Below are 23,897 nucleotides of genomic sequence, written 5' to 3'. Positions count from 1 at the left end.
TTAAGACAAATTAAAAGAAGATAATAATACCAAAGAATTTGTGTTTGCTATCATTTTCAGGAAGAAACTGAGTATTATCTGACAGAATTGCAGGGGTGTGACTACTTTTGGCCACAACTGTATGTGTCTGTGTATATGTGTGTGTGTACGTACATATATGTGTGTGTGTGTGTACACACACATATCTACACATACATAATATTGATACATATACACACACATACACACTTTAGCAAAAGATGAAAAATTAGATAAAAACAATTCAGAACAGACTTTGGACTTTTTTTTCTATGCTATCTCGATGTTGACAAATATACCGTATATATTTATTACAAACACATACTGAATGCACACACAGAAAATGGATGGACGAACAGACAGAATTTCTAAAACAATCTGAATGAAACATGCTTTTATCTTACATGGCTGGAGTCAAAGTCAAGAATAAGGAATTCAAACTGCGTCTAATGGTTTAGAAAAGCACTGAACCGTCCCGAACGCACAGCGAGCGAGATATGCAAGAAGCAATCAGGAGCAATGCAAACAATGAACGCTATGACACAGAACAAATGTGCGGGGCAGTGGATGCATTACAAGCATTCCTCCTCAACATACACAAAAAAGCACGGCTCTGCTGCTCAGCTCGAGCATTTCTCATTTTTTGGTTAGTTTAATTTTTGCTTAGCTTTAATTTTACCATTTACACTTTCTATTTATTTTTGGATTTTGAGTTCAAATCAGGGCTTTTAAAAAGGAATCTGCCAGCAGGTCAACCCTCCTAATCCGTGTATAAGAGAATGTAAGACATAGAAAGGTAAATAAAATGATACCTTGATATCTGAGATCCAATGTCTTATTCCAGAGAAATCCGCATTTTTCTTAATATGTAAATGAGTGGTTAAGATCTATGCATAGAGCCAAGATCAAAGACCTAGATCACGCCGAGAATTTGCCTACTTATTGTAAAATGATAGGGAGAGTTACCAGTGTGAGTCATGAAATGACTGACAGTCCACTCTCCTGTTCTACATTTCTCACACTGGTATCTCCCCCTCTAATTTAAAATAATCTCTGGGTGCAGATTCTCAGGGAGATCTATGTCCAGCTGATAGCTGTTCTTTTATATGTAAATGAGCTGTTCTAACAAATTTTTTGTCATTAAAGGGAATCTGTCACCCTTTTTTTCCCCTATTAGCTGCCGGCATAGACATCGGGGGGCTTATCTACAGCATTCTGTAATGCTGTAGATAAGCCTCCAATGTAACCTGAAAGAGAAGAAAAACACGTTATATTATACTCACGGAGGTGGGTGGTCCGGTCCGATGGGTGTCGTCCCGTCAGGCGCCTCCCTTCTTGATACGATGACGTCCTCTTCTCCCGTCCTGAAATGGCTCCGGCACAGGCGCATTGCTCTGCCCTGTTGAGGGCAGAGCAGAATTCTGCAGTGCACAGGCACCAGACCTCTCCCGACGCCTGCGCACTGCAGGGCTCTACTCTGCCCTCAACAGGGCAGAGCAATGCGCCTGCACCATTACAGGACGGGAGAAGAGGATGTCATCGCATGAAGAAGGGAGGCGCCGGACGGGACGGCGACACCCATCGGACCGGACCGCCCACCTCCGTGAGTATAATATAACGTGTTTTTCTTCTCTTTCAGGTTACATCGGAAGCTTATCTACAGCATTACAGAATGCTGTAGATAAGCCCCCGATGTCTATGCCGGCAAGTGAAAGGCCAAAAAAAGGGTGACAGATTCCCTTTAAAACTGTGCGTGTCAATAGATTAAATATACTCGCCTATTGCCGCCTTCTCCAGGCTTCAGCACCGTTCTGCTCCTCTTCTGAGAGATGACATCGCTCTTGAGACTCTCTAGAACACTTTATGCCGTGTCTGGGAGCCAGAAGTCTCTTTTACAATATCTCATGCATCATACACTTCCATTGTAAGGGCCACTTCTGGGTCATACAGAGCGCAGTGTGACCCGGAGACTCTGAAGAGCGGTAATGTCTATGAGAAGAGGAGCAGAACGGCACTGGATCCCGGAGAAGACGGCGGCAGGTGAGGGTATTAACACACTCACACTACATGCACATATACACACATTTACTAAAAAAAAAATATTAATGGGAGGGTTTCTTTAAGAAAAAAGGATTTCTCTGGAATAAGACATCGGATCACAGATACCATGGGATCATTATATTCAACTTTCTACAACCTGCATTTCCATATAGACGGCTCGCAGAGTCCCTTTAAAAACAAAGATCTGATTTCTCAGCAAGAAATGGCATCAATCTTGTCCATGAGGTGTCTGCTATGGAAGCTAATCACAGAGTCATAGAATGTTACAGTTGGAAGGGAACTCCACGGTCATCGTGTCCAACCCCCTGCTCAAAGCAGGATTCACTAATCCATCTCAGACAGATATCTGTCCAGCCTCTGAAGACTTCCATTGAAGGAGAACTCACAACCTTTTGTGGCAGCCTGTTCCACTCATTGATCACCCTCACTGTCAAAAAGTTTTTACTAATATCTAATCTGTATCTTCTCCCTTTCAGTTTCATCCCATTGCTTCTCATGTTTTCATGTGAAAATGAGAATAAGGATGATCCCTCTACACTATGACAGCATTTCAGATATTTGTAGACAATGCTAAGCTGCGATACCAGATATATCCACTCATAAGAAAGGCGCTATTTCGAGAACAAAAAAAAACAAAAAAAAAAGTAGATCCTCTTTTCTAAAACAAAATTACATAGTTTAATATTAAACATGGCTTCCCACTAGTGGCATAACATGAAGTTCATGGGCCCTAATACAAAATCTCTGACAGGGTCACAGCACCAAGCTATGAAGGGTCCTTAACCCCACTGACCTTCTATACACCATATGGTCCCTCTCGGCTACAGGGTCCAGATGAAACAGCAGCCCCTGCATCTACTATGGTTCTGCCCCCTGGCTCTTTCCACCAGAGATATTCATAACATATTGTATGAATCAGCCATCATTGTTTGGGGGTCCGGCCATAAGAACCCAAGCAATGCTAAAGTAAAAAACATTATCACCCACATCACTCAACAGAAAAACAGATACCATGTTATATTCCCACTAGAGGAACGACGCACTCACCGGTTTTAAGCAGAGCTGTCCTCCTGGCCCATTAGTGTTTCACAATGTCTGATAGAGGGAGCAAATTTCCTAAAATTAAAAAGAAAAATGTCTGAACAAAACATATCAAGTTATATTAAAAGGGGTTGTCCATTAGTTAAATTATCAATAAAAGCCGGTACAAGGTAAGCCATTAGTGTAGGGTACAGTCTCCTCACTTTGGTGGCTGTATTGGGTGTAGGCTGTCTGCTTCCATAAACATTTATTGGACCTTTTTGATTTCAAAGTCTCCTTATGAGTCCAGTGGGCGGTCCTACCTAGTGGGTGTGTATACAGGGAAGACTGGATCACTGGTTAGGACCACCCACTGGACTCCTAGGTCCAGAATAAGCAGTGATCTCAATGAATAAAATTAAAGATGGCAATTTTTTTCATGTATCCGTACAGATGGGAAAAAGAAAGCAGCACGAACTATTCTCTTTTGCATTTCGAGTGAGAATAATCTATGCAAGCGTATGGATGAGCAAATAAAAACCATATAGCAGCTGATTTTTATGGCTACATTGCAATTTTTAACACGGGAGACTGAATTTTGTACATTTTATGCTGTAGACTTATAAATACGGATGTCACACGGATGTAAAAACGGACACACGGTGACAAAACCAAAGAAAGTCAGACGATTTTTATTCCGCTCGTCTGAACCCTTCCTTCTACATCGGAGCTCCATCTATTTAACGGATCCACGGATAAGAGTCAATGGGTCAAACCTAATCTGTGCCAGTCACAAAAACGGGATCAAAAAACGAATGCAACTCGGGTGACAAGGATGTGGACCTGCAGCCTCCGGCACAACCTTTCCCTACAAACCTATAGATCAATCAGTTCCTACCGCCCGTAGGTAGCTCTGCGTGTACAACGTCTTGGGTTCCCTTTAATAATTAGAGTCATCCATCTAGAGAAACAGGATTTTTTTTATGCTCCTCCAAATGACTAAACTTTATGCTGATCACGTCGCAGCTCCCAAAACAAATGTGCACAGGGCCAAAGCACAAAGCAGCTTTCAAGAAATTATTTCCTGGCTCAGCAGACGCCGCTGCACAGGCTTCTAGGTCGCCTCCGACACTGTAATATTCAGAGAAATTGGGGCAGCACGGTGGCTCAGTGGTTAGCATCGTACCAGGAATTTGTATCTCCTCCCCGTGTTTTAGCGGGTTTCCTCCCGTTTCCTCCCACGCTTCCAGGGCTGTGGAGTCGGTAAGCCAAACCTGCGACTCCGACTCCCACACATATTGCTTATATTTAAGTGAAAAATGTATTCTAGTACAATGTGAACATCAGACATTAAATCATTTATGATACAATAATCAAGATATTTAGATAGAACATAATATCTATTGGAATACAACTTTAGAACACAAAAAACTGTAATAAATTGTAAACATGTAATACACTATGTAATATCGATTACACACACATATATATAAAACACTATGTAATAAACTATGTAAGTGGCAAAAAACAGTTTTCAACAAAAACATACTAAATAACATTTGTGCAGTCTATGAATTTGTTCTAAGAAATAAAATTGCCTCCATCAGATCCTCCTTCACAGATGACCTCAAATCTGACCTAATAATTTTGAGGCCAGAGTACAACCTCTCTACAGTAACTTGGGTTGGAGGCAAAGCCGTAACCACATGGGAACATCTCTAACAATTTCCGGGTATAAAGGAATTGCCTCATGCACAGTCAGTTTTGATGAACGGTTGAATTTTTCTATTTCTTTGAGAACAAGTGGAACATTTTGCTGAAATATGGTCAATCTGCTTGCTATAGGAGACGGAGTGAAATTTTTTTCCTTGCGGCAACGCTTTGCCTGCTCCATGTCACCCAAATACTTGTCAAAGTCAAACTCCTCATCTGATGAGGATGAAGATATGGCAGCAGTAGCACCGTCAGGACCCAAGTCCTCTTGCGCCTGGCAGTCCTCCTGTAGGCCACTCATCATAACTGCTACCTCAGTCAGAGCTGCTTTTCCTTTAGTAAGCTGTTGATCATCAAGCAATATACGATGACTTGGGTCCACATAAACAGCTGCCAGAAAAATTTTATTTTCCAATAGCTGTGTCTCGGTTTCATTGAAGCAGAAATGCCATCTGCGATTAAACAGCAAAATAGCAAGTTCTTCCGCTCCCTCATGAAAATGCCAGGAGTTAAATCCTCAGCTTGTAATTTTTTAGTCACAGTAAATGGGTGATTAAGCAATTCCTTCAATTCAGCCACCTGTGTCCATTGACTTTCATTTAGGGTTACCTGAGGGTTCGCCATATCTATAAGAAACGGTTTTAGTTGATCAACAATTGCCCTTTTCCAGCACATCTCTTCAAGATGGAATCAATTTTAGGGGTTCTGGCGGCAATAACCAATTTCCTCACTTTTCCAATCAGCTTTCTAGCCCGTCCCTCTTGCAGACTATCTCTTATTGCCAGCTGCAGCGTGTGCACAACACAGCGTATGTGATGAATATGAAAGTGTTTTGAAGCAGCTTCAACAAGATCATCTATTTCTACAGTATAAATTTGCTGTTCTTCTGTAGTAATATCTGTTTGTTCCTCAGTTACATGAACAGCACTGTGGCCTTCCATCTCATACTGAATCCTAAATGTTCCTCTAGCTGTTGTTCCTTACTCTCATTCATCAGTGTAATTGTACTTATGTTTGAAGCATTGTCCGTTACAATAGCAAGAACCTGTTCTTTTTTGAGTTCGTAATCTTGCAGAACTTTTTCCACTAAGGCCTGGAGAAACTGGCTGCTGTGATGAGCTTTAGTATCTTTTACTGTCAGTGTCTTGGTAACGATTTCTTTGTTGTCACAAACATATCGAACATTGATGGCAAAATAGTTCACTCTGTGACGTGTGCAGGCATCCATTTTAAGAAACATGAAGCGTCTTTTGAGAGTCTTTTTAAGATCTTTGGTTTAAGGGCTTCTTCAATCACTAATTTTCTAATACTTTCTCTTTCCAGAGAAACACCAAGTTTGGGGGCCATTTCTCCATTAAGAGCTGTAAAAGCTGGTCGTGCAAATAATGATAATGGCACACCGTCCTTCACAACAAGCTGGATGAGCTAGACATATCTGCTGTCATTGTTACAGTAACTTTGTCACTTACAAAATATCTTGTTAATGATGTTTGAGACGCTCTTTCCTCCTCCTTTGCCTGGCAGGAAGTGTTAGTCTGTGTGCTATCCGGCTTTCATTCTTTTTGGTACAGATAAGATATGGAGACAGATATGGATAAATGGATAGATAGAGCAGATTTCTAATCTACTTTTGATATTGAAAACATTATCTATGAGCTCAAAAACCTTTCAGGTGATGCGGTTTTTTAAAAATCTGATCGGCTTTTGCAGCTGAAAAACGTATCCACAAAAAACACAGCAAAAACGCTGTGTGTGAATGTAGCCTTATATCCAGGGCTGTGGAGTCGGTAAGCCACAGTTGCTACTCCGACTCCTGGATTTTATCAGGCTCCGACTCCGGCTCCTTCATAAATGGCCAATTCATAACAAATTTACTGTTGTAAAATATTAAACATCGTGCTTATTCAGTTTCTCACCATCATATAAGTAATCAGACCACTTAGAGCAAAAACTACATTTATTAGAATACAATTAGAATATAGCAAATACAGTTTAGAAAAGTTTATAAAAGTTAAGTAAATATGCAATAAACACTTTTATGCAGTTAATAAGAAGAAATCTATAAATTTGTCCTCAGAAAAAGTATTGCCTCTGTCAGATCCTCCTTCATGGATGCCCTCAAATCTGATCTAATTATTTTGAGAGCAGAGAACAACCTCTCTACACTAACTTGTGTTGGTGGCAAAGCAGTAACCACTCGGGCAACATCTCTGACAATGTCAGGATACAGAGGAATCGCTTGTTGCACTGTTATTTTTGATGAACGGTCAAATTTCTCAATTTCTTTTAGTGCACATGAAAAATTCTGCTGAAATGTACTGGCTGTGTTCCTTGATGGGGATGACTCTTCTTCTATGCGGGAACGCTTTGCACGGTCCCTGTGATCCAAATATTTTTCGAAATTAAATTCTTCATCAGTTGATGATGAGGGTGAAGATGTGGCAGGACGACCAAATTCTTCTTGTTCCTCCTGACTGTTCTGCAACCCTTTCATCCTTACTGCTATTTCAAACAGAGCTTCTTTTCCTTTACTTAGCTGTTGATCATCTAGAAGAATCCGATGCATTGGGTCTACATAAACAGCTGCCAAAAGAATGTTATTTTGTAATAGTAGCTCCTCTCTCCGTTTCATTGATGTAGCAATGCCACTTGCAATTAACCCTCCTCTTTGGGACAGGCGAAACATCAGGTTCTTCCACTCCTTTAAGAAAATACCTGGAGTTAAGTCCTCTGCTTGTAATTTTTTAGTCACTGTAAATGGGTGCTCTAGCAATTTTTCCAGCTCAGTCACCTGATTCCACTGACTTTCATTTAGCGTCAGTTGAGGGTTAGCCATGTCTACAAGAAAGGTTTTCAGTTCAACCAAGCGCTGAATTATTAAGTAAGCACTGCCCCATCGTGTGGCTTGATCAATAATTGCCCCTTTTCCAGCACGTCTCTTCAAAATTGAGTCAACTTTAGGGGTTCTGGCAACAGTAGCCAATTTTCTCACCTTGCCAATCAGTGCAGCAGCATGTCATGTCCTTCTTGCAGACTGTCTCTTATAGCCAGCTGTAGCGTATGCACAACACAGCGCATGTGATGAATGAAAGAACATATTGACACAGTTTCAACAAGATCTAAACTTTCATGTTGCTGTTCATCTGAAGCAACTTCAGTTTGCTCCTCAGTTACAATACTGTGTTCCTCTATTTCAAACATTTCTGTGTCTGTGGACCCAGAATGTTCTTCTAGCTGCTGGTCACCATCATTACTCTCATTCATTAGCTTAATAGTACTTATCATATTTGAAGCATTGTCAGTTACGACAGAAAGAACTTGCTCTTTTTTAAGTTCATAGTCTTGCAGAACCTTTTCCACCAAGACCTGGAGAAACTCACTGGTGTGATGAGCTTTGGTGTCTTTTACTGCCAATGTCTTGGTAACTATTTCATTTTTGTCACAAACAAATCGGACATTGATGGCAAAATAGTTCACTCTGTGACGTGTGCAGGCATCCATTTTAAGAAACAGAAAGCGTCCCTTGAGAGTTTTTTTAAGTTTTTCCTTTTGTTTAAAAGCTTCTTCGATTACTAATTTTCGAATACTCTCTCTCTCCAGAGAAACACCAAGCTTGCGGGCCATTTCCCCATTCAGACACATAAAAACTGGTCGTGGAAATAATGAAATAGGCACACTATCCTTTACAACAAGCTCTATGATCTGTTTTTTAAATGTATCTACTGTCATTGTCACAGTAACTTTGTCACTGACAAAATATCTTGCAACTGATGGCTGCAAAGTTCTCTGCTCCTTTGTTTGGCTGGAAGAGCTGGGCACTGGTTCATTGGTTTGGATGCAGTCTTTCTCATCCACTGCTTTCAGTACTTCTGGATGAAAGCGCTGTAAATGTCTCTTTAGATTAGAAGCTCTGGTAGGAGCATTTTTATCTTTGCCTGAATATGCACTCATCTTGGCTTCACAGCATTTGTTTTCGTCTGGATCATTTGTCATACACTGACAGACATAATGTTTTCTATCTTGAGTGATGGTGAAATGTTCAAATACAGCTGATTTAATGTGATGCTTCTTTGACATTCTCAGGTTTTTAATTCTGCATTCACAATCCAAATGACAATTGTTTTTCCTAAAAACAATTATACAAAATTATTGCCAGGTCGTACAACTGATATAGTGGTCAGTAATACTGTTATTATTCCTCATGTACTCACAGTTAACTGATGCAAAGTTTGTTGAAAGGATAATACTTCTTACAGTCTTCCTCTTCTGAGTAGCAGGCAGCTGTGAGATGCTTGGAAGACGCACACCTAGTATGATCTAGTCTAGAGGAGGAGCTTTACTACTAAGAATTTGCAACACATTTTCACTTTCAGTTTCATACATTGTAAGTAGGGGGGTTGGGGCAGCATGAGGTTAACCAAGTATAAGATTAGATAAGGGCAGTGGAGAACAGTGACACACAAGAAGTAAGAAATGTCTCTATCTCCAGCAGAACTGCTTATCACTGTTGTTCATAGTTTGATAGAACATATATATTTGAGTAACATTTATAAAATTCATATGAAAGTTCAATTATGAAATATTAATACATTTTTTTTTTAAAGCTGGAGTCGGAGTCGGTACATTTCTACCGACTCCAACCAAAACTAACTCCGACTCCACAGCCCTGCTTATATCAGTAATAGAACCGCCATTTATAGGACATTTCATAACTTTCCCAAATTCCTATGAAAAAATATTCAGCATATTCTGCATTGTACTACTGTACCCAATTTATTATATATTTTAGGAGTCAGAGTCGGTCCATTTTATACCGACTCGAACTCCGACTCCACCAAAATGAGCACCGACTCCGACTCCACAGCCCTGCACGCTTCAAAGACATATTGATCGGGAATTTAGATTTTGAGCCCCGATGGGGACAGTGATGCCAATGTCTGCTACATAGGCAAGTAAAAGAAATAAAATAAAGCCGACTGTAGCCTGAGGCACCAATATGTATGGTCGGGTCTGGACAGCACAGAGACGTTGCCAACTTTACAGGATCTGATCACAAGCCCAAACTGCAGCCCTGCAGACAGCGCCTCAAGTCTACAGGGACAGAATTGTAACCGGCTTCAACACACGCCATATTATGGAGAATCTCTCTCTAAAGTCTCAATCATGCCTGATTTTTTTCTGGATCCAGTTTTTTCCACCATTTTTGGTCACAGTGGCATTCATTTTTAAAATGTGAAGTAAAAAAAATCTACGCATTAAACAGAAAAAAAGAAAAAGAAACAGACAGGACACGGATGACGTCTGCATCTATGCATATTTTTCACTTCACCCATTTATTTGAATGGGCGAGTTTGATCAGTGATTTGGATCAAAAACAGACACGTCTCCATTTTTTTCCAGGAACTCCGTCCTCAAAGAAACACAGTTCTGACGAGTCGCATAGATTATAACAAGTGCGACTTCAATCCGTGTAAAACCCGTACGTCTGAATGAGGCCTTACGGTAAAGGAAGGCGCCGTCTGCAGCACCAGTGACCATCCACCCTGTGCTATCCTACATTTTGGGGAAGAGGCGGACAACCATAGTGCCATAAGCAGCCTTGTCAAGCAAAGTGAAAACTGCACCAATGAGAAAAAAAAAAGTGGAATTGGCCATTTTGAGAAAAGTGACATTGGTAACCGAGAACGTCAAGTTGGGCTGAGGAAGCTGGGACCGTAAAATAGTAGAAAAGCAGGGCGGAGCAAAACCAAAAAAAGGGAGCAGGTAATATTACATGGAACATCCTATTCCAAGATCAAGGACTAAGCCTACAGTATGAAACCGGAAATAGTCATGATGACGAGGGGAGGGTGTGGGCACGGACTGGTAACACTGATTCTTTGGGCCCACTGTTCAGTTACAGTGCCTTGTAAAAGTATGCGGCCCCCTGGAACTTTTCAACCTTTTCCCACATATCATGCTTCAAACATAAAGATACAAAATGTAAATTTTTGGTGAAGAATCAACAACAAGTGGAACACAATTGTGAAGTTGAACGAAATTTATTGGTTATTTTAACATTTTTGTGGAAATTCAACAACTGAAAAGTGGGGAGTGCAATATTATTCGGCCCCTTTACTTTCAGTGAAGCAAACTCACTCCAGAAGTTCATTGTGGATCTCTGAATGATCCAATGTTGTCCTAAATGACTAATGATGATAAATATAATCCACCTGTGTGTAATCAAGTCTCCGTATAAATGCACCTGCTCTGAGATAGTCTCAGGGTTCTGTTTGAAGCACAGAGAGCATCATGAAGACCAGGGAACACAACAGGCAGGTCCGTGATACTGTTGTGGAGAAGTTTAAAGCCGGATTTGGATACAAAATGATTTCCAAAACTTTAAACATCCCAATGAGCACTGTGCAAGCAATCATATTGAAATGGAAGGAGTATCATACCACTGCAAATCTACCAAGACCCGGTCGTCCCTCTAAACTATCATCTCAAACAAGGAGAAGACTTAAGAAAGATGCAGCCAAGAGGCCCATGATCACTCTGGATGAACTGCAGAGATCTACAGCTGAGGTGGGACAGTCTGTCCATAGAACAACAATCAGTCGTACACTGTACAAATCTGGCCTTTTTGGAAGAGTGGCAAGAAGAAAGCCATTTCTCAAAGATATCCATAAAAAGTGTTGTTTGGTGTGTCTCCACCTGGGAGACACACCAAACATGTGAAAGAAGGTGCTCTGGTCAGATGAAACCAAAATCGAACTTTTTGGCAACAATGCCAAACAATATGTTTGGAGTAAAGGCAACACAGCTCATCACCATGAACACACCATCCTCACTGTCAAACATGGTGGTGGCAGCATCATGGTTTGGGCCTGCTTTTCTTCAGCAGGGACAGGGAAGATGGTTAAAATTGATGGGAAGTTGGATGGAGCCAAATACAGGACCATTCTTGAAGAAAACCTGTTGGAGTCAGCAAAATACCTGAGACTGGGACGGAGATTTGTCTTCCAACAAGACAATGATCCCAAACATAAAGCAAAATTTACACTGGAATGGTTCACAAATAAACGTATCCAGGTGTTAGAATGGCCAAGTCAATGTCCAGACCTGAATCCAATCGAGAATCTGTGGAAAGAGCTGAAAACTGCTGTTCACAAACGATCTCCATCCAACCTCACTGAGGTCGAGCTGTTTGCCAAGGAAGAATGGGCAAGAATTTCAGTCTCTCAATGTACAAAACTGATAGAGACATACCCCAAGCGGCTTGCAGCTGTAATCGCAGCAAAAGGTGGGGCAACAAAGTATTAAGTTAAAGGGGCCGAATAATATTGCATGCCCCACTTTTCAGGTTTTGAATTGCCAATAAAATTTAAAATAACCAATAAATTTCGTTCAACTTCACAATTGTCGATTCTTCACCAATAATTTACATTTGGTATCTTTATGTTTGAAGCATGATGAGTGGGAAAAGGTTGAAAAGTTCCAAGGGGCTGAATACTTTTGCAACGCACTGTACATGCAAAAATAACCTGACCCTACACAAATTTACTTTTGCATTTGTGTAATATTAATTTGTCTAGCTTGTTTAATAAATTATTAGATTAGACTTTATTTCTGCAAATTGTAATCCTAGTGTAATAGTACTACTCATTAGCACGCCTTCACAGGGGCCCACCGGAGGATTCTCCTGCACCCCCGTGGGCCAGTCCAAGCCTGTGTGTGGGCCTACAACACTGCTGTAATAAGAAGGGTCCTTACAGCTGCTGTTATCACAGTCCCGTCTGTCGCAGCACGAGCCGCTGCCACCCATGGAAACACTGCGTCACTGGGAAGGAACAGTTTCTAAGTGACTCTGGCAGGCGAGAACTTTCAATGACCTCCATCAGAAGAGCGAAAATAGCAGGGCACGGCACAGTGTGGGACGGGCGAGAGGGGAAACAACGTGTTATCGCTCTCATCGAGATCAGGTCTCGCCCAAAACATATTTAGGGTTTAATTAGAAATCTAGGAATAATCTACAGAATAGAGGAGGACTGGGATCACGGCTCCTTCATACAGCGACCGGCACAGATGACGGCTCTATGACAGATGCTGCTGGCTTCCTCCAGAACCGTCACTGTCAGGTGCAAGTTACATCAGCCGTGCACCATTGCTCCCAAACTGCTCCCTGTTACTCAGCCAGAAATGGCGGCACCCTGATCTCACCGGTACCGTCATCAACCTCATCCTGTGGTACTACCAGATCCAGCATTTGTCACACAGGCAGAAGTAAGCTCTCTTTTTAAAGGGGTTGTCACGGTTTGGCACAAAAGTCATCTTTCGAAAATCTGTTTCATCTATCATAAAAAAAAAAGAGGAAAGAATGGATACGTTAAAGAGATTCCCCGGGGTTGGCATGAAAGCTTGTGAGTTGTCACATCATGCAAAGCATGTGCGGTCAGGATTCTCTGGTGATGGCAGCGTGGGGGTCATGTGATGTGCACACTCACAGAAACATTCCAACTAGACGTGCTCAGCCTAGCTCAATACAAATGAATCAAGCAAGGGTGATCACGTCTAGTCGACATGTGACCGCAGGCTTTTGTGCCAAACCTGGAGAACCCCTTTAATGTTTACATTTCTTCCTCTTTTTTTTTTTTTACGGCAGAAGACATTTTTCAGAACTTGCAAAGCTCGCAAAACAGCAGAGGGCAAGAAAAAAAAAATCTAGAAGAAATCTAAAATCTAAAAATTCCAGCCCGACCTGAGCACGCGTTATATGCTACAAATACCTAGCACCAAGAATGTTGCTGATTTGTTTTCAGCTATATATGGAAAGAAAGAAGTTGGTGGAGAATCAAAAATCTGCCTTAAAGGGAATTTGTCAGAAGTTTTTCTCCTATGTAATCTGAGAGCAGCATTGTGTAGGGGCTGAGAATTGATACTAGCGATGTGTCACTTAATGGGCTGGGTGCTCCTGTTTTGGTAAAATCTTGTTATATCAGCAGATTAGCACTACAGGACTAGTGGTGTTGTGCCTCCTGGTCATCCGCTCTGGCGTAACACCCCCCCACCACTGAATGCATAAGCAGAAAGCTGCTGATCAGTGGGGCGGGCAGGGTTATACAGGGCTCTATGTCCAGAGAAGAGATCTGCAGCACAGAAAACAGCGATTGTAAAATTATCACATCATGAAGACCAGTATCTGACACGTCACTGGAATCATGATCTCTGCCCCTATATTACGTTGTTCTCAGATTACAGGGGAAAACAAAACCTGGTGGATACATTCAAAAGTGTCGAATGCTCCGCATAATTTACCATCTGGATGTTCTTGGGAAAACTAATTGGCTAATATTTTGCAGCATCATTGCATAATGCACATGATGCGTATACAATCTCATCTGCACGCTGCAGAAATCCGGAGGACGTCAGCTCCCTGCAGATTCTCACTGCAAATGTCACCCTTTGCAAAGAACAAAATCTGCACAAAAGAAAACTCCTGTGTGCACACAGAAATTCTCTGCAGTTTGTGGATCAAAGATGAAAATGTGAAGGTGATATTTTATTTTTTTTACTTTCTTGAGTAAACCTAAGTTACACTGTCATTTGTCTCATCAGAGGCTCAGGCTGCTGCTCCCCTCCCTGCTTTACACTGCTGTTCTATTTGCTGCATTGTGCAGCGACAGCCAGTCAGTACAATCGCCTCGTGCTATGTGCTGCACTACACGCACTTCTATTTCTCCCATCACAAGCTGGGACGTCTCTCCAGAACCCGACAAACATCACCACAATCCAGCAATCTTTTTCCACGGAGCATAATGGCTTCTGTTATAAACAGACGTACAGAACAGAACCAACCACAGCGAGAGAGAAGATTCTCTGGTATACTGAGGCCAGTCGTCACACTACGGAGGAGAGGCCCATCTCCCAAGAATGCTCCGAATGCCAGTAAGACGTGTTGCTCGCTGTTTTAGGCCACAAAACCCAGTGTTGTGTAAACGCAGTCCACATATTTGGCCAGGAGCGACCGAACGTCCAGGTTAAAACTGACATCACTTTTTGGATTGAAGATTTCGCCTCCAACCCTCACCCCTCCAGACCATATTAACCGCTATCCCTGCAAGACTAAGGCTGTGTGCACACGCTGCGGATTAGGTGCGGATTCATCCGCGCGGATTTTGTAAAATCCGCAGGTGAAACCGCAGGTCAAAAGACCTGCGGTTTTACCTGCGGATTGCTCTGCGGTTTTGCCCTGCGGTTTTTCATCTCCTCAATGGAGGAGATGGCAAACCGCAGGGGAATCCGCAGAAAGAATTGACATGTCAGTTCTTTCTGCGGATTGAAAACCGCAGATAATCCGCGCGGAAAATTCCGCACCATCTGCATTGCGGTTTTTGATTCCCATAGGGAATCATGGTACTGTACACCGCAGCAAAAACTGCTGCGGGTCCGCAGCGGCCAAATCCGCTGCGGAACCGCAGCAAAATCTGCAGCGTGTGCACACAGCCTATGGTGGTGCTGGTCTGATAACTAAGACCCCAAGACTGCAGTCACTCCATGTAACACCACCTGGTCCCTCCGTACCTCCCTGTATTATGGAGTCACCCCATGTACCACCACCTAGTGCCTCCATACCGCCCTGCATTATGGAGTCACTCCATGTACCACCACCTAGTGCCTCCATACCGCCCTGTATTATGGAGTCACCCCATGTACCACCACCTGGTGCCTCCATACCGCCCTGTATTATGGAGTCACTCCATGTACCAGCGCCTGGTGCCTCCATACCGCCCTGTATTATGGAGTCACTCCATGTACCAGCGCCTGGTGCCTCTTTATCACCATGTATCATGAAGTCGCTACATCTACAACCAGCTGAAGGGGGTTTTTCTTACTGAGATTCCGATGCATTCACACCGGCCATTAACCAGAAACGTTAGTTTTCCTATTGTCGGACTGTCTAAGACTTTAAAGGGAATCTGTCACCCCTTTTTTGAGCTATCATATAATGATATCATTCAATTGTGTGTCACATAAGGATTCTCTTAGTACTTTTGCTTCCCCCTGACCCCGCACCTTTCACGCATAAATACCTTTTTTATATCGGTTCAGATGTATGTAAACTGCCACAGTCCGGTCGGCGGGGTTTACTCAACTGCTCCCCCCTCCCTGTCTTGCTCTACACAAGAAGAAATGCGTGAATAACTGATGTGTCACTTATCGGGCTGTGTTAAGTTACAATGAAGGTCGTATCACATGGTGATCATCATTACTGCACGTGTATGCTAGTCCGTCTCCGCCCCCTCCTGTGATAAGCAGCTCACTGCTTATAGACAACTAGCTGAAGAGCCCGGCGCTGCCCGGGAATAGTAACTAACTGTGGGTAGTTATAACAAATTATAATTATCCTCCATCCCATAGTCCCGTGCCCATATACCCATCATACATATCCTCCATCCCATAGTCCTGTGCCAATATACCCATCATACATATCCTCCATCCCATAGTCCTGTGCCCATATACCCATCACACATATCCTCCATCCCATAGTCCAGTGCCCATATACCCATCACACATCCTCCATCCCATAGTCAACCATTATGACATCATAATGAGCGGCGGGGATTGATGACATCAGCATCACCACGGCAACCATTGCGACATCATAATGAGGGGCGGAGCTTGATACGCACACACTGTTTTCCCATTATGTAGACAGGGGCAAAATTGTTTGGTGAATTGGAACGCGCGGGGTTAAAATTTCACCTCACAACATAACTTAGGACGCTCTCGGGGTCCAGACGTGTGATTGTGCCAAATTTTTTTGGCTGTAGCTGCGACGGTGCGGATGGCTATCCTAGACATACACACACACACACACACACACATACTTTGAGCTTTATATATTAGATGTACATACAGGGCCTGGTGTGGGCGGGGTTAGCTTTATCAGCTCTGCTGTACTGCTATATCTAGGAACTCTGATTGCGTCAGGACGGCTGCACCCAGTAATCTAAGTGACACATCGCTGGACTCAGGGTCACTTTCCCTACATTATGCTGCTCTCAGATGAGGTAGCAAAAAGCTGGTGACAAATTTCCTTTAATTAATCCACTAATGACTAATTATGCAACAAAAAGGCTTAAATGCCATTACAAATCTGAATTTTTCTTTTGTATTTATTTTTTTTACTTTGATGCTCACTTAGAAGTCCCAGCTATACGTTAGAGCTCAGATCCTCTACCGGCAGACATCAGGAGAATCAACCATTATTTCTCCTAAAATTAAAGTATCCCCGGTGTCCATCCGTTCTCTTCTTCTGTAGAGTCATTACTTAAACATTCTGTTCCGGTATCTCTCACTAATCTGGATGCCTGCCAACATGGTCACTAGTGGGGTATTCATATGATGGAGTCATTAAGTTTCAGAAATTTTGCTGCAATTTTGGCTAAAACAGCGGCAAAATCGACAGAGAAGATAAAAAAAAAAGAAATGTGACTGCAATGTGCACTAGAGTCTAACAGTGTCAAAGGTGTGGTAACCACAGTGCAGCAAAAAAACATTGGCTCCGTATGTGAACACGCCATTATACAGTTTATACAGAAGCTGAATTTAGGTGTCCGGATATCACGGTCCGAGGCAGATTGTCCTTTACAGACCAACCGAAGGTCTCCTGAACCCAAAGAAAAAAAACCTGAGGCACAATTTGCTCTGGATTTTGTTGCAGATTTTGTGAAAATTTACACAGTATGAATTGACACTCTGTAATTGGTGATGGTGCACCTCCGGCCAATTTTGGGCAGATTATTTTATGCATGGTGTAAACGAGATTTGGTAAAACCTCATCCCCTTTCCTAGTACTGTAATATTCGGAGAGGAAAATCCCCAGTGTCTCTGGATGTGAAATCTGCAGCGCGTCCGCTATGTGTTATCCCGCCCTGAGGGATGTATGGCACAAATATTAGCTTCTATACAATTTAAAAAAGAAAAAAAAAAGACTCGTAATTAAACATAATCTTCAACACACGATCTAGTGGCTGGAAACATAAGGCTATGCTCACACGTAACAAAAGGGCCGCTTATTGATCTGCAGGTGCCCGCACCAAACCATGCAATAACAATCTTCTCCGACCGTCGCGGGGTTTTTTCTGCATGTTCCCCTTTAATTGATCCATTTTCACTGCAGATCTGAAGCTGTGGATTTTTTATGCATCTTTTTAGTACAGAAAAGCTTTGATTTCTCACTTAAAAGCAAGGTTATTTTATATATAGTGAAAAGAAGTACCGCACAGTTCAACAGCACACAGACGCTTTCACAAAATTACATCCACTTTTAACCCCTCATTGCCATCCGACGTACTATTCAGTCCACGTGACCTAGGACTTAATTCCCATGGACAGGATAGTACTTCACGCCCTTTAATGCGACACTGCGACTTAAGTTGCGGTGATGGCATTAAAATTCCGACGCCATCTTACCTGTGGGAAAATGGTGTCGGCATCCCGGGCTGCGTCCTCCCCCATCCGGCCTCCCGATCGCTGTGATTGGCTGTTCAATTCTTAACAGCCAATCACAGCCTTTCTCATTGGCTGAAACAGTGAGGTCCCAGGCTAGGATCAAGTACTGATAAACCCCCTCGGATTGGTGCGATCGACGATCACATCTATCGCGCCAATCGCAGGGCAGAGCAGCGGTGTTACAGAGCTGTGCCCTGCCGATACCTGCCTGGATCGGTGCTGTAAGAGCAGTAGTTTTCCCCCACATATTGGGTATCAGCGTACTCAGGACACATTGGACAACAACTCTTGGGGTCCAATTTCTCCTGTTACCCTTGGAAAAATTAACAATTGTGGACTAAAAGATCATTTTTGTGGGAAAAAAAAAGGATTTTTTTTCACGCCCAGGCATTATAAACTTTAGTGAAACACTTGGGGCTTCAAGGTGCTCACCACACACCTAGATAACTTCCTTAGATGGTCTAGTTTCCCAAATGGGGTCACTTGTGGGGGTTTCACTATTCAGACACATCAGGGGCTCGTCAAACACGACATGGCGCCAGATCTCAATTCCAGCCAATTTTAGCTTGAAAAAGTCAAACGGCGCTCCTTCCCTTCCAAGCCCTGCCATGCGCCCAAATATTGCCCCCCCACATATGGGGTATCAGCGTACTCAGTACAAATTGGACAACAACTTTTGGGGGTCCAATTTCTCCTGTTACCCTTGGGAAAATAAAACAAATTGTTGCTAAAAGATGCTTTTTGTGACTAAAAAGTTAAATGTTCATTTTTTCTTTCCACGTTGCTTTCTGCTCCTGTAAAACACCTGAAGGGTTAGAAAACTTCTTGAACGTGATTTTGAGCACCTTGAGGGGTGGAGTTTTTAGAATGATGTTACTTTTGGGTATTTGCTGCCATATTGACCCCTCAAAGTGACTTCAAATGTGAGGTGGTCCCTAAAAAAATGGTTTTGTACATTTTGTTGTAAAAAAGAGAAACCGCTGGTCATTTTTTAACCCTTATAGCTTCCAAACAAAAAAAATTGTTTCCAAAATGGTGCTGATGTAAAGCAGACATGTGGGAAATGTTATTTATTAACTATTTTCTGTAACATATTTCTCTGTTTAAGGGCATGAAAATTAAAAGTTTAAAAATTGCAAAAGTTTCCAAATTTTTGCCAAATTTCCATTTTTTTTTACCCAAATAAACACAAGTCATACCGAAGAAATTTTACCACTAAAGGGAAGTACAATATGTCACGAAAAAACAACGTCAGAATCACCAGGATCCATTGAAGCGTTCCAGAGCTATTACCTCATAAAGGGACAGTGGTCAGAATAGTACAAATTGGCCTGGTCATTAAGCTGCAAACCACCCTGGGGGTAAAGGGGTTAACACTACAGAAAAAAAAAGCAGCGACAATGCTATGTGTGAACACAGTTTAGGACAGGGTTGTAAATATACCAAATGGGCTTCAACTCTGGGTATTACTCACATGTGTACAGAGATACTCAGAGATCTGTCAGATCCAATCCAGAAGCCACAGACTAAATCATCACGTGTCAGCGTGTCACAAAATGTTGGCTGCAAACATAAACTAAAAAAAAAAAATCTTTGAATTTGCGCCACATCACCAAAAATTATTTGTGATTAATTTGGCTCAAAAGGTATATGACACCAAAAAAAAAATATGAATCCTTATGGATAAGATATTTTTCGGACTTACTGTGCGCTGCTTGACAAAGTTCAGTGGTACAACATGAAAGGTTTTAACTGTTTCATTCCCAACGCGTTTCGAAGTTTCTAATACTTCTTCCTCAGGGGATGACATGACTATTAGAAACTTCGAAACGCGTTGGGAATTAAACAGTTAAAACCTTTCATGTTGTATCACTGAACTTTGTCAAGCAGCGCACAGTAAGTCCGAAAAATATCTTATCCATAAGGATTCACATTGGCGGTCACGGAGTGGACCTTCGGGCGTGCAGCAGCTGACAGTCGATTTATGTGCTCTTATCTCCCCTGGAAAAGGTGAGTGAATTTCTTATCATTCATTCCTAACACCACCCGGATAAGACCCTATTGCGCTTTCTTATTTCCTTCAGCCTCCTTTATATACCAAAAAAAAATATGAAGATGAGAAGCAATGATATGATCATTTCTCCCAGATTGTTGAGGCCATCACCACCCGCCTACACAGGGGGTCACCACTGTCTGCTTGCATGGGGTGATCTCTCCCCGCCTGCGCAGAAGGGGCACCACTGCCTGTGCGGGGTGATCTCTGCCCGCCTGCACTGGTGTCACCACTGCCTACCTGTGAGGGGTGATCTCTGCCCGCCTGCGGTGGTGTCACCACTGCCTGCGCAGGGTGATCTCTGCCTGCCTGCGGTGGTGTCAACTCTACCCGCCTGCCTGGGGTGATCTCTGCCTACCTGAGAGGGGTGGTGGGGTGTCACCACTACCTGCCTGGGCTGGTGTCTGCCCGCCTGCGTTGGTGTCACCACTGCCTGCGTGCGTTGATCTCTGCCCGCCTGCGTCGGTGTCACCACTGCCTGCCTGCACAGGCTGATTTCTGCCCGCCTGCATGGGGCGATCTCTGCCTACCTGAGAGGGGTGGTGGGGTGTCACCACTACCTGCCTGGGCTGGTGTCTGCCCGCCTGCATTGGTGTCACCACTGCCTGCGTGCGTTGATCTCTGCCCGCCTGCGTCGGTGTCACCACTGCCTGCCTGCACAGGCTGATTTCTGCCCGCCTGCATGGGGCGATCTCTGCCTACCTGAGAGGGGTGGTGGGGTGTCACCACTTCCTGCCTGGGCTGGTGTCTGCCCGCCTGCGTTGGTGTCACCACTGCCTGCGTGCGTTGATCTCTGCCCGCCTGCGTCGGTGTCACCACTGCCTGCCTGCACAGGCTGATTTCTGCCTGCCTGCATGGGGCGATCTCTGCCTACCTGAGAGGGGTGGTGGGGTGTCACCACTACCTGCCTGGGCTGGTGTCTGCCCGCCTGCGTTGGTGTCACCACTGCCTGCGTGCGTTGATCTCCGCCCGCCTGCGTCGGTGTCACCACTGCCTGCCTGCACAGGCTGATTTCTGCCCGCCTGCATGGGGCGATCTCTGCCTACTTGAGAGGGGTGGTGGGGTGTCACCACTACCTGCCTGGGCTGGTGTCTGCCCGCCTGCGTTGGTGTCACCACTGCCTGCGTGCGTTGATCTCTGCCCGCCTGCGTCGGTGTCACCACTGCCTGCCTGCACAGGCTGATTTCTGCCCGCCTGCATGGGGCGATCTCTGCCTACCTGAGAGGGGTGGTGGGGTGTCACCACTACCTGCCTGGGCTGGTGTCTGCCCGCCTGCGTTGGTGTCACCACTGCCTGCGTGCGTTGATCTCTGCCCGCCTGCGTCGGTGTCACCACTGCCTGCCTGCACAGGCTGATTTCTGCCCGCCTGCATGGGGCGATCTCTGCCTACCTGAGAGGGGTGGTGGGGTGTCACCACTACCTGCCTGGGCTGGTGTCTGCCCGCCTGCGTTGGTGTCACCACTGCCTGCGTGCGTTGATCTCTGCCCGCCTGCGTCGGTGTCACCACTGCCTGCCTGCACAGGCTGATTTCTGCCCGCCTGCATGGGGCGATCTCTGCCTACCTGAGAGGGGTGGTGGGGTGTCACCACTACCTGCCTGGGCTGGTGTCTGCCCGCCTGCGTTGGTGTCACCACTGCCTGCGTGCGTTGATCTCTGCCCGCCTGCGTCGGTGTCACCACTGCCTGCCTGCACAGGCTGATTTCTGCCCGCCTGCATGGGGCGATCTCTGCCTACCTGAGAGGGGTGGTGGGGTGTCACCACTACCTGCCTGGGCTGGTGTCTGCCCGCCTGCGTTGGTGTCACCACTGCCTGCGTGTGTTGATCTCTGCCCGCCTGCGTCGGTGTCACCACTGCCTGCCTGCACAGGCTGATTTCTGCCTGCCTGCATGGGGCGATCTCTGCCTACCTGAGAGGGGTGGTGGGGTGTCACCACTACCTGCCTGGGCTGGTGTCTGCCCGCCTGCGTTGGTGTCACCACTGCCTGCGTGCGTTGATCTCTGCCCGCCTGCGTCGGTGTCACCACTGCCTGCCTGCACAGGCTGATTTCTGCCCGCCTGCATGGGGCGATCTCTGCCTACCTGAGAGGGGTGGTGGGGTGTCACCACTACCTGCCTGGGCTGGTGTCTGCCCGCCTGCGTTGGTGTCACCACTGCCTGCGTGCGTTGATCTCTGCCCGCCTGCGTCGGTGTCACCACTGCCTGCCTGCACAGGGTGATTTCTGCCCGCCTGCATGGGGCGATCTCTGCCTACCTGAGAGGGGTGGTGGGGTGTCACCACTACCTGCCTGGGCTGGTGTCTGCCCGCCTGCGTTGGTGTCACCACTGCCTGCGTGCGTTGATCTCTGCCCGCCTGCGTCGGTGTCACCACTGCCTGCCTGCACAGGCTGATTTCTGCCCGCCTGCATGGGGCGATCTCTGCCTACCTGAGAGGGGTGGTGGGGTGTCACCGCTACCTGCCTGGGCTGGTGTCTGCCCGCCTGCATTGGTGCCACCACTGCCTGCCTATGTAGGGTGGTGCAGGAGACAACAGTGCAGCCAACATTGGTCACCAATGAGCAGCAGGGAAATGTCAGGAGCCTCTGGATGTCATGAGAGGTGATTAGCAGTCGTGACATGCACCAATGTCGAGCGGCTGCTCCTTGTCTCCTTAGTGTCTGGTCCTCGGTGCTGTCATCCCCCATCATCCTACCGTGCAGCTGCTGTTTCCATCATCCCCTCCCGTCACCGCCCTGCACCCCCGATCCCCCCCATCACCCAACCAGCAGCCCCCGTTACCTGCAGAGCAGCCCGGGCTCCCACCTCCTGCTCACTACCCCGCACACGCACAGCAGCTCCGGACATTTGCCTTGACAACGGAAGTCCCGCCCCCTTCCTGGCCTGTCACACAACAGACCCACAAAGTCGGTGCCGATTGGATGCTGTATCTCTGCAGTCATTGGTCAAAACGAACGTCCATTAGGCGCTCCTGGTGGCACTGCCCCGCCCCCGCCTGCTGTCTGACTGGTAGCAGCTCGGTTCTTAGTGTCATTGTCAGGATGGCGCCTGCTGGAGCGGAGCGCAGTGTGTGTGATACAGGCCCGTAGTGTATGATGGCAGGTCATGGAGCTGACTGTAGGGCTGGCAGCATCACAAGTGACGGGAAACAAAGGGGAGAAGCGACCCTGCCCGGAAAAAGATGGATGAGGCTTGTCTGTTGCTGGCCAGTTGTCCTTCTGAGTGACGCCATCCATTTACTACTCCGTGCACTGGAAAATGGGGAATAAAATCCGAGTGGGGAGAAATTGTGAAGAAAAAAAGCAATTCTGAAATTTGTGGGGAGGGGATTGTTTTTAGGGGGCTCATTTCATGGCAAAAAATAGCCTGGCGCTAAGATTCTGCTCATCAGTGCGACTACGGCGACACCAAACACGGGCGGGTGATTATTATTGGTGAATGAGGCCTTATACTGCCTGGGGCATTAGTGTCCTGGCTTCCATTAGTCAGCATACCTGTACCTTCTGGTCCAGCTCCTTCTGCATCCTTCCTCTGCGGCAGGA

At 45.1% G+C, this 23,897-nt stretch overlaps 1 protein-coding gene across 3 annotated transcripts in view; it reads right to left on the bottom strand.

Moving 5' to 3' along the window:
• Positions 1–23,276, bottom strand: part of WDR37 (WD repeat domain 37) — a 199,328-nt gene extending 176,052 nt beyond the window's left edge. For all 3 annotated transcript variants that reach the window (XM_073581641.1, XM_073581640.1, XM_073581642.1), the window contains exons 1-2: positions 23,137–23,276; positions 3,127–3,195 (exon numbers count right to left, since the gene is read on the bottom strand). The gene's annotated coding sequence lies outside the window, so the exon portion shown is untranslated. The remainder of the gene's footprint in view (positions 1–3,126; positions 3,196–23,136) is intronic.
• Positions 23,277–23,897: the final 621 nt, after the last annotated feature.

This window comes from Dendrobates tinctorius, unplaced genomic scaffold (assembly GCF_039654945.1).
Source record: "Dendrobates tinctorius isolate UK_male_01 unplaced genomic scaffold, ASM3965494v1 ptg000070l, whole genome shotgun sequence".
Taxonomy (NCBI): domain Eukaryota; kingdom Metazoa; phylum Chordata; class Amphibia; order Anura; family Dendrobatidae; genus Dendrobates; species Dendrobates tinctorius.
The sequence above is the reverse complement of the archived record's forward strand: the minus strand, read 5'-3'. Positions and strand labels throughout refer to the sequence as shown.